The 11,687-nt window shown below is 43.7% G+C and overlaps 1 long non-coding RNA gene across 3 annotated transcripts in view; it reads left to right on the forward strand.

The window, feature by feature from the left end:
• Window positions 1-802: 802 nt before the first annotated feature.
• LOC107321573 (uncharacterized) overlaps window positions 803-11,687 on the forward strand; it is a 44,572-nt gene continuing 33,687 nt past the window's right edge. For all 3 annotated transcript variants that reach the window (XR_014936336.1, XR_014936334.1, XR_014936335.1), the window contains exon 1: window positions 803-1,211. This is a non-coding gene — a long non-coding RNA (uncharacterized LOC107321573). The remainder of the gene's footprint in view (window positions 1,212-11,687) is intronic.

An 11,687-nucleotide genomic window follows, 5' to 3' on the forward strand; every position in this document is an offset into this window, starting at 1 on the left:
CTGGGGACAATTAAGACATCTGACAATCTGCCCTCCAGTTTGGGGCAATGTCTCACAGAGAGACACATTCCCTGCTTTGTCCGGAGTTGTGCAACGTGCCAGAAGTGCCCCAAATCCGGAGCTTTGTCTTTGTTACCATCACGTTGTGGTTTGGGTGACTGTTGGCCAGGAAGCACCACAGCTGCCTTTCTCTTCTGCAGTCCCTCGCAGATAAATAAATTTAGTTAAGTAATAAAGTAATTTAGAAGAAGTATGTCAGTAAATAAAGTGATTTCAGGGATTTAATGAACAAAGCATGGCACCAAAGGAAATGTGTCTTGGTCAAAATCATCAAGCTTAAATTATGGTGAAGAGACAAAGAATTCTTTATTTGAAAAGGCAAAGACCCCATGGTCCTTCTGGCACTGTGAGGGTTACCCAGGACAAACAGCCCGAGGGCTGCCCACCAAAGCAGAAGCAGCCCTGTGATCTGGGGTGTCTCTTTTTGTGGGTGCCATCACCAGCAAATAGGCTGAATGTAGTAGGAATGATAAAGCTCACAGTGAGCCAGCGACAAAATAAACACTCCAGGGACTAACATGGAATCAATAACTCTTCACACAAGCAGAGAAGCAGATGGTGTCTAAATCAATTACAGTGTACTTAGGGGTGTTTGCCTATCATTCAGAGCACAACGTGATGGGATTGCAGGGGTCTTAATATCTCTACTTAGTTGACCTCTGTAATGCTGTCCATGCTAACAGCCGAGATTCAATATGTTGCTTTGTGCAAGATGAGCTTAGGTCAGCAATGGACTACACATAGGTTGAGCCCTTCCAGAAGGTCTCCCAGATGGTTACATGGAAGGAAGGCTCACATACTTTTCTTTTTCCTTCTTTTGCTTTGGAAAGGATGCTGGGATGCATCTAAAACCTGTTTAGCTGGAAGGTGAGGGAACTTTTGGGACCACATCACTGGGTTCCCATATGTAAGGGAAATGGTTGATCACAGCCTGAACCTCTGATTAACCATCTGATGCATTGATGAGTCAGCTGTGGGAGCGCAGGTGAAGGTAATTCAGCTCTGCTCCTGGAACGGGTGGAGATCAACTTTAGCTCTCCTAGATTCCATTTAAGGGCTGACCACCACTAAGGTAGTATCTCTGTCTGGAGATTGTTTCTTTGTGGAGCATTTTGGTGGGTGCCCTTTCATGACTGAAGGCTTCAGAGTGGGTGAGTCCTTTTCCTTAGATACCTTCTGGCTATCTGTTCTAACTGTATTTGTATTATTCAACTGTACAAGCACTATATTTGTATTATTTCCACTGTACAACATACCAGGTACCATGGAAAAGCTGTTCTGTTGGGTTGGAGGCATATATTAACTGTATTTATGGGGCTGGGTTTAGGCTGGGCCACCTTACAGCCATTGCCTGGACTGTTTGGCATGGACAGGCCCACCATGGGTATTGACCACCATGGGTATTGCCCACCCCTGCCTGGCCCCTGGGGCTCCTTCAGCACATCTGGGTCCTGGAACAACACAAGGGACTGCAAGCACCCAGCTCTGCTTGAAACCTCTCCTGAAGGCAGGGCTGCCTTTCCAGGTACAATGAGACCAGCTCTTTGTTTCTGGCGATGGCAGAAGAAGGGGATGGATTGCATAAAGCTGTATGAGGGTTCCTCCATTGCAGCCCCTCCTGCAGGAGCTGTGTGACTCCCCTCAGTGCCCCATTCCGACTGTAGCCTTGGAAATATCCTAGATCCTATTCTAAAGCGTCAACATAACGTTTGTATGGCAAGAGTGCCCTCTAGTGCAGGAGAAGCTCACTCTCCATCCTTCCAATCTCTGTGCGTGCCCCAGAAAAGGATCCCGGCCCCTACTCCTTACAGTGAACGTATCCCATGGGTACCCCACATGGCCAAACTGCTGATGCCTTTGCCACGGGAATGTGGCACATAAGGACAAGTACCCATGGGCATCACCAAAGCGTTTTGAAGATTTTCTATGCTGTTTTAGGGTTTTTTTCGGCCATGCTAATTGCAAGGTGCTTTGGAGGTGAACCCTCTGGTTTTGTAGATCCCGGGCACTGTTTCCTCCTTGAGCAAAATCTTGAGCATCCTGAAGAGCTATCCTTAGAAAAATCATTGCTGAGATGTTGTAAACTGGCATTACCTGGGGAAGCATAAAAAGGAGGAGCATATAAACAGGAAGAGGAATGGCTGTTGATGAGTATGGACAGTGATAAGACAAGGGGGAATGGTTTTAAACTGAGACAGGGAAGGTTTATTTTGGATCTTAGGAGGAAGATTTACATGCAGAGGGTGGTGACGCACTGGAACAGGTTGCCCAAGGAGGCTGTGGATGCCCCATCCCTGCAGGCATTCAAGGCCAGGCTGGATGTGGCTCTGTGCTTCTACCAGCAATGCCACAGTGATTCTCTGCAATGAGGATCCAAGGGCATTAGCTAAATTTCCTTCAAAAATCCCTAAATGAAGCTGCCCTAAATTATGCCATTTAGACTTAATGTGACAGCGTCTATGAAAATTACATTTTCCCAATTGTTGGCTCCTCCTGAATTTGGGAGCATGTTAATTTTCTAGAGCAGCTAAATAGTTTTCTCTGATGATTAAAAAATGAATAATAATAGCAGTGCCTGCCTTCCCGAGGCTCATGTAGGACTTACCAGCAAGAAATTAAACACAGTAGGAAATTCCTTGAAAGAGTCAGAAAACAAATGGTTGATACGATCTCTCCTCCCTCCCGGCTCTGTGATCTGCTTTTAGAATGATTATTAAACACAGCAAAATTCATTTGGTGCTGTAACATGAACAAGACAAATTACAGTCTCTGGAGCTCAGTTAATTGCTAAAGAACATACTGACCCTCTGTGGGTTCATCAGTTATGGTAACTAATGAAATGAAACGAAAGCCTGACTATGAGGGTCTGCAGCAATGCTATCCTTCTGCTGTGTGGAGGGAGTGCCAGTCCAGCTTGTGTGTTTGGGGGTAGATGAGGTGAAATGAAACCTCTGCACCCCTCTATCGGGCAAAATAAAAAGCTGTGGATGCTCAGGACCCGATGAGGATGAGTAGTTTGGTGACTGCATTTGTCACAGTTATCCTAGAGGACTTTGCTGTGACACCAAGTCTTGCTGGATATTTGGATGGATGGAGTCTTCCTGGAGTCTTTGGGCCTCCAGGTAGGAGGCTTCTGGTTTTAGGCAGATTTATGGACACCTGAAGTGAAGCATCTTCAAACTGTAATCTACATTGTCTCAGTAGCTAATGGACACCTTCCATCAGAGCCCAGCAGCTCAGCTGGTTGGATGCAGTGGCTGTAAGAGGAGTGCTGTGCATCAGAGGAATGGTGATGAATGTCACAATGGCTTACAATGCTGAGTAGTTTCACAAATGGATTCATTTCTCTGTTTTCATGAAAGCACAACCAGATTATTTTTTGTTTCTTTTTTTTTCTCCTTTCTTTTTCTCCACTGTATTCTACTGGGCTGAGATGCAAAATTATTAATAGAAGAGATCATTAATTTTATGATATTTCATTATTCAATTATTTCCTCCATTATTCTTCCACATTAAATCTGAATAATTTATTCAGTGAATTTTGCAAGCAAAATGTTCAGTGCATAATTTTCTCCTTTGTTAATATTCTCCTGGTTCTAATTGTCCATGAGAATTTGATCTAATGTTCTACAAAAGAACAAACTGAAGAAAAAAGACCCAACTTAGTGCTGTGCAGAGCACAACTGTTTGTGATTACTCCTTGTTTGTGCTCTTGCCATAGCTTGCAGTAGGATGCGATGGGGCTGTATGTAGCATGGGAGCCAGCTGCAGGTTGTGGTGCATGTGTGCAATGTCACTGCATTTGGAAATGGATTACCAAGCATTGAAAAATGTGGAGTGGGAGAGTGGTGACTTCTTCCAAATTGCCCTCTCTGATCCTGTGCAAAGAGCTTTTATGAGAGGACATTGGTATGAGAATACAACAGCAAACTTCCCACTCTGTGCATCAGACTTGTGTTGACCTCTACTGGAAGCCCTGGGAATGGAAGGAGGCAGGCTGGAGATTTCTGATCCATTTTAACTTGTCCTGGTCTCCCATCAGAGCAGCTGTTCACAAATGTGTGTGCTGTCAAAAAGTGATGGCACGAAGAAGGTGTGACTGTGAAGCAAGGCGTATTGTTCCTGGTAAGACAGGGCTCACCAAGTCTGGTAAAGAGGCATGATCAGATTTGAAGTTGAGTGTCTGTAACTCTCCACATCCCATCTGAAAATTCAAAAGTAACGTGTTCATATCAACTGAAAATGGAGTCATGAAAACATGCACAAAAAAAAGATATTTTGGTAATTTTGAAACCTGCTCTCAAGTAGCTGAGGAGGGCTGGGACCTGCTGAACAAGGGCTGCTTCTGCTGAGAAGAATGAATGAAATGCTTTCAAATGGCAGATTAGAAAACAGTCAATAACAAACTTTTTGGTCTGGATAATCATTCAAGCGAAAATGTTGGGGAACTTTTGGAGTTCACTTTTGCTTCTATGAAAGCTCAACCTTTGCTGGGATCTTTTTAGAAAATATGGTGATTTCTCAGAATGTCCCACTTAAAAACCACAAGTGAACTGAGCCCTTTTGTTTTCATTAAAAACCATTGGCCAAACAGCCACCTCGTGTTTACTCAGCTCAGCTGCCTGCGCTGTTTTATAGACAATATCCCTCCAAAATAGGGCACAGTTCTCCGTATTAAGAGACTGTTGGAGCCACACTGAACTCAGTGCTGGCATCGTAACAGTTACAGTTCAGGGAGCAACGTTTTTCTTAGCCCAGTCAATAAATTTGTGGTAGAAACAGTGGTAGCATGGAGTGGTAAAAATAGAGTCCCACAGATGTAAGTTTTCCATGGTAAAAGCTAATAACTACTATTTTCTAAAACAACAGATCAGCGCTTACCAGCTCAGCAGAAACATACAGGCTGTATCAATGCAGTGCAGGTCTCCCACCAGCCCTGCTTGGGCAAAAGCATCCAGAAATATACCTGCCTCCAATGGCCTGGATGTAGGCATGGCCAGGACACAAAGAACAACGGTGCTGCAGTGAAACCCAAGCGCTCTGGCAACCCACAGAGCTGTGGCACCAGCTGAGAATCCCCGTGCCAAGTCCTGCAGAGCATTAGGGCAGTCACAGCTCCAGTGTTGGCCTGTCAGGAATGTCTCCAGCCACGTTGTCCCTTGGTGGTTTGTGGTTTGCGATGGCTATTTGGAGAGGCCATCACAAACCAGCCTGGAGCCTGTATCTCTCCAGGGAACTCTGGTTTATGCCCTGGGTTATCTGACTGAGCTGCTGCCTCTGCTTTAGTCCCAGTGGGTCTTTTTCAGCAGATCTGGTGCTGCCCAGGAGAAAATCCTTCTGAAGTGTTTGTCCTGAGGGGAGCTGCCTTCCCTGCTGGCAGCTGGTGTTGCTTTGTTGGTGTTTATAATGCTGGAGATCCTGGGCTGGATGGAGAAGGTACCCACACACATTGAGCTGAGTTCCCTCAGTGGGAAACCTTGTACTTTTATAAGTCCTTGGGGAAAAAAAAAGGTAGATTAAATATGATATCTTCTATGCAGCATAGAATCTACCTTAATTCTGACCTTGTTGAATGGATTGAGACCCATGCTCTGAGCAACAACACTGTAATATGTTTGCAGTGGGCTGCAGAGGGGGATGTCACCTGTAGTTGCAGTACCTCCAATAAGAGTTCTCTTACCTGAGTCAGGGTGTGGTGATGGCAACTAGGGAGAAAACTGAGAAAGTAAATGAGGGAGAGGGAAAAGTGTTTTCTGTTTGCTGGTTGATCAAGACTGCTGTGATAGTAGTGGATGAGTACTGTGGCCATAGGACATCAAATGGGAATATTAGCTTTAAAAATTGAAACTGAGAAGAGAAAACAGACTGGATACTTACTGAGAATTTTAGAATCCACTCTGAGGCCATTGGTTCTTGCTTAATTAGAGCAAGGAGCATTTTTCAGGATTAATGGGATCATTTGTTTTCCAATGTATAGCTTATAAGATGATGCTTGATGCCATATTCTTGCTACCAGACCTACTGGCTCTTAGGGTGAGAGCTGTAATTCTCTTGAATGGATTTTAAGTTGACTCAGTCTATGCAGGAAGGCAGGTTTAAGCAGCTGATGCAATGAACTACTGTACCTTGATATCAGATATGATTCCAGAAATGGGGATGTCTCCTTATCTTGTAACTTACCCAGGAAAAAGAGATGTAAGAAGCAAAGGTGCTCCTTGATAGATAAACAGCATCCTTTATTTTACTTTAGAAGTACTGTTTGGGGCTTTGAAAATATCATTTAGGAAATACAAATGGATCTACTGCCATTCGAAATTCATACTGGGAAACTTCTAAAAACTGTGTTCAGACACACTCAAATAATCTGCCTCTGTATTATAGCTTTGTGAAGAGATTGATGGTTACAAATGAGCTTATCTGGAAAGAAAATTCATCCATCAATAGCTCTGAAAAATTATAAATGATCATCTTAGACTCTGAATTGCATTGTCATTTTCCAGTACAGTGCCTAAACTAAACATGCTGGTGATGAAATCACTTGTTCGTATCATCTTGTGTTGGACACGGTGTCCAGGAGAATGCAGCATGTTAGGACATGAAGGGCAGTGCATGCAGCCAGGCAGGAATTAGCTCTTGGCCTCTGCTCATATAATGTCTTAAATACAGCATTTATTAGCAGCAATAGCAGGGAAAGGCAGAGTTTAGGCACAGTAGCTGTGACTGTGTAATTTTAATAGACTCTTAATTTCAGTTTTTCCAGCTTAACTGTGTTTTAAATCACCCCTTAAGTTTACAGCCTAGTGATTTCTGTTACCACACCAGTACAAAGCAGAATTAGATTATTGCTCCGTGCTCACTGAGCCTTACAACCATAAGAAACACAAAACGGGAACTCAGTGCAGCATCTTCGTGGGGTCTTCTCTGCCTGTTTCCCTGTTCTCCAAGGAAGAAAACAATATTTGTGGTGGGTGGTATGACAACCTCCCCACAAAGGGAGCTGGACCACACCTCCCTGCTGCGCCCTGGGAAGGATGGGGATGCGGTGTTGCTGTGGCTGAGCTGCTCACGTGCAAAATTCCAGGAGAACAGTTCTCTTTTTGTAAAACTCTGGGTTGCTTTTGGACCGCTAGAGGGAGGTGCCTGTGCTGATGGGGAGCGGAGGCAGCGCTGTGACTTTAAAGCGTTTGTAAATAACATGAAAACATCAAAAAGGAATTTGAATCTGTGTTACCGGGCTGACAAATGGCAAATGAAATATAAAGTAAAAGCTGTCAACTAACAAATGTGCTGCTGAGGGTATGGAGAGATATGGAAAAGGAAGGCTGCGGGAGCAGTGCTGCTGTTACGTGAAGGTGGGGAAAGGGCTGGAATGAATGAGCCACAAAAATGGATGGGAAGGAGATGACTTTTAAGCTAAAAGGGGTCAAATCCCCAGAAACAAACTCTCTGCACATTCTACTCTTATTAGGTGACTGGTCTGGAACACTGTGGCTCTGCTGAACACCCCACTTTGTGCTGCCCATGTCCACAAATGTGGCAGCTCCAAGGCTGCAGGTTCCATTCCTGGGGAAGTGGGGCAGCTATGGGGAGTGGGTGGGTGGTTTACCTGGGACTGGGTTGGTTGTAGTTTGGGAAAAGTGAAATTCAATTTGCAGCATACACACAAATCTTTGAGCAATTGCATTTGTCATGGCCATCAGTGCAGCAAAGCTGAGAGAGACAAGGGAAGGGGGGAGAGGAGGGCTGAGGGTGAGATGGGCCCCAGAGAGGCCCTTTGGAGTGTCTTCATGTCTCACACTTCTAAATTGCCAAGGGGAGCAAGCTGGCTGCCTGTTTGCAGTTGTGGGTTCTGCCCCCAGTTTTATTGCACTGTTGTGCATCCACTCATGCTTGGTCCTTCTGCACCATGCCTGCTCTCCACCTTGCTTTTGGAGCAGGTGCTGGGCACTTCACCCACTGTACTGATAGTGCCATTGTCACTTTGTGTGTAGAGATGTAGGGATGGGAGCACCACAGCTCTACTGCTGCTCTCACGTGCTGCCTTTGCTGTCACATCCATTCCTGTAGCCCGGCATCAGGATGCCTTTCCTTGCCTGTCACTTTGTTGTAGGGAATGTACAGCAATTAGCTGCTCAGACTTCTGACTGTTTCCTGGTTTTTGCTTTTTCTTTCATATATTATTCATCTTTCCTACTTGTATTAGATGTTTGTAAGTCTTCCTCCTTTGAGATCTGAAGAGAGCATTGGGCTTGAAATGCTTGATGGTGGTGACATCTTGGATTTTTTATGTTAGTGTTTGCTTGAACAATTTTGTGTATGAAAATGGAGCTGATGAGCCAGAAGGAGAGGAGTGAGATCTGTGAACAGAGCTGCATGGCTGCCATCTGCTGAAAGTGTCCTGACTGCTGCGTGAGGCCCCTTTCCATCCCAGGATGGGTTTGTCTAAAAGATGAGGGGTGCTGAAGAAGCTTAAGTGCTTTTAGGTAATAGGCAGCATGTGAACAGGCAGCATGGCACAGGCTGAGAAGCACAATTCCAGGCCCAAATGCCAAAGCTAAGCTGATATCAAGAGGAATATTAACAGCACAGGCTCCAATATAACTTTTATTTGAGAACTGCCAAGCAGTGACTTAAAAATGCAGCACCTGGAAAGATGTCTGCCTTTCAGCATTTAAACAATGATTTCAAATTCAGTTCACACATCAATTACATCCTTTGAATGCGGGACCTGGCATTTATTTCAGCTGGAGTTGCGGGTGCTGAGCTCTTGTGAAAATAAGGAACTGAGAGCAGTGCTGTCCACAAATACATGAAAAGCTCTTGCTCTTAAATCTTTGGAATGTGCTATGTGTGTTTTGAAGGGTTCGCTTTCAGTGTTAGACATATTCAATATTTATTCCTTTACAATCTGGTTTCAGCCCAAGCTCCTGAAGCCCATTTTGATCCGTTTGTCAGGAAATAGAAGATTTTGTCAGAAAATTGTGAAGTAGGAACATAAACGTGGGGGCAATTCTCATTTTTGCTGGAAGGATGAAAATCCAAATCCCAGAAGATTTTAGTTGGGTTGCATTGGGAACTTTTGTCTGCCTTTCCAGAGAAATCAAACCAAATTGCTACGAATAATCCTTGTATACAATGTTAAATTCTCTTAGAATGGGAAAAGAGCAATTCATTCATTTCAGAAGAACCTTGGTGGAATTTTGTTCCTCTTCCAGCCACTCTTGAACAGCACTGGAAGCACTGATCTGCCAATTAGCATTCTAGTGGTATTTGTGTTTTGTCACACTGGAGGAGTGGATTTGTCCTTTCTTACTATGATTTTGGTTACTGCAAGACTGGAGGATTCTGCAGTGTCTCCAAAATGGCCCCTAGGAAGAAGCAATCTCTACAGATAAGTACTGAGAGATGCAGCAAGTCAGTCCTAATGCAGTGAGTATGGAAACATCCACAGAGACTTTTCTCAGGTCAAATCCTGCCATAAAGGAAAACTCAAGATGAGATACATGGGAAACAAAAACCAACCTGAAGCATTTCAGTTCTGCCCATAGCAATCTGCAGGTTTGGGATAACTCTGCTATAAGGCCTAAAGAATCTTCAGACCCTGAAAGTCCTCAATATGGAGCTGTAGCTTGGCACTGCAAGGCTGCAAAGGTCACTTTCCCAGTGGAGAGAGAATTGGCCAATTCCAGCCTGGGGAATAAAATCTCCTTGTAACAGAATGGGTAAGCTTCATTTGATGCATGGCAGAGCTCCATGGGCTCCATCGGGACGGATGTCACGGCGGGAGTGGACTCCACTGAGGAAGCCCAACTATTTTAATATTAATGGTCGTCAGGGTTTTGTACTCAGTGCAGACGTGCCTGGAACTACAAAAACAGCTCCAGGGAGTTGCAAGGGGTACAAAAAAAAAAATTACATTAAAAACTGTCCAAATTGGAATAATTTAAAGAGAGTTAAAAAAGGGTATTCAAGAATAGACTTGTTCTAAATGTCTCCATGCTGATTTCACTGCCTCCAAATGTGAGGTACAGGTATTTGCAGAGTTATAAGTAGGTCAGTTATTTTTGTCACTCATTATTACTTGTGAAAAATGTGTGTAGCAAACGTACTAACATACTGCAGCAGCTGAATTTGGGACGCTTGCATTTCTTTTACACTTTTTTAGGATGTGTCTAAATGACACGATTTCCTGATTGCGATGTAAAAACCAATTATTTCCAAAGTCCAGCAGATTGGGACATGCCACATGAAGCTCCGTTCTGCTCTCACGAAACTGCCTCTGAAAACATTTTTGCTGTTTTGCTGCACTGTGTTCCTCAAAGGAGCTGGAGGCACCTTGCAAAAGTTTGGTGAGCTCAAGTATTTCACCTGAGCTGCAGGATAAGTTTGTTTTTTGCTGGTATTTGCCTTGTAGAAACCTCCGGGAGTAACTCCTTGTGATACAGCTGAGTACTTTGGGTAGCTGTTGTGCTATTGAGAGCTCATCACTCTTATATGGAAGAATGACAGCTGCAGGGAAAAGTGCTGTTGTTTCCTGAACTTACAAAGACCTCAAAGGGACATATTGAATTTTCTTTCCTTAAAAGGTGTGTGGATGGTTGCAGAGGAAAAAATGAAGTTTTGGGCTGGGTAGCACATGGTCTCGAGCTGGGTACCATCAGAGGGCAAAGTGCTAAGAAATATCAGTAGCAATCTGGAGATTTTGTCAGTGCTGGCGATGCTCTTGAAAGAAGATTTTACATATCTTCCAGGTAAAAATAATGTTTTCCCCATTCCCCCATTTGAGATAATCTCTTGGGGCCTTTCTCTCTCTTTGGGGAAAAAGAGTAAAAGAAAAAAAAATATTCTACTTCTCTCAGTGTAGCCTACTAAAATGATGGCCTGTGGGCTCAGCTGTGACACTGAGATCCTCAGAGAGATCACTTAGTGAATTTTCCTTTGGTATTTTTAAGTTTTGTGTCATTCAGCTTCAAAGGGTGCAGTTCAGGTGTTCAAAATATGAAAATAATGAATCATGAAACGGTTTCTTCCCTCTGGATCATTCAGTGTTTCCCATTACCTTGCCTAGTCACCACTTTCTGCCTCCTTCAAAACTTAATGCTGCCCATTTTTGAAGCCTGTTTTCACAAAAGAGCTCTTGTCTTTCTCTAACACCTAGCTTGAGATGGAGTTCTGCTATACAGAAATGCCTAAGGGTGATCCTCAAAGATGTTTAAACATCTAAATTCCACAGAAATTGGAGGGAAGGAGGTTTGTAAATGCTTCTGGAAAGCCAGGGCTTGTACTTCTGCATTAGATGCATTTGAAAGCCCAGCTCTGAGCAGAACCAAATGCAGCCTCGGGGATGACATGCAGACAATCCAGGCAATGGCTTTAGGATGTTGCTTGGGTACCTTTTCACTCATACAGAAAATCACTCAAAATACGTTCATGGAAAATTTCTGAGCCTATTTGAACATGTTCTCAAAGTGAATCTGTAACTTCATTCCAATAATGACATGAGAAATGTTTAAATATTCTCACACTGAAAAATCAAAAAGTTGACCAAAATCAGAGAAATTGTACACAGCGCTGAAAAAACAGCATTTGTAGCTGAGAATTTGCTCTATCAAATAGTGGTGTTGTGC

Source organism: Coturnix japonica, chromosome 21 (genome assembly GCF_054131305.1).
Source record: "Coturnix japonica strain WE chromosome 21, WE-NBRP24, whole genome shotgun sequence".
Taxonomy (NCBI): domain Eukaryota; kingdom Metazoa; phylum Chordata; class Aves; order Galliformes; family Phasianidae; genus Coturnix; species Coturnix japonica.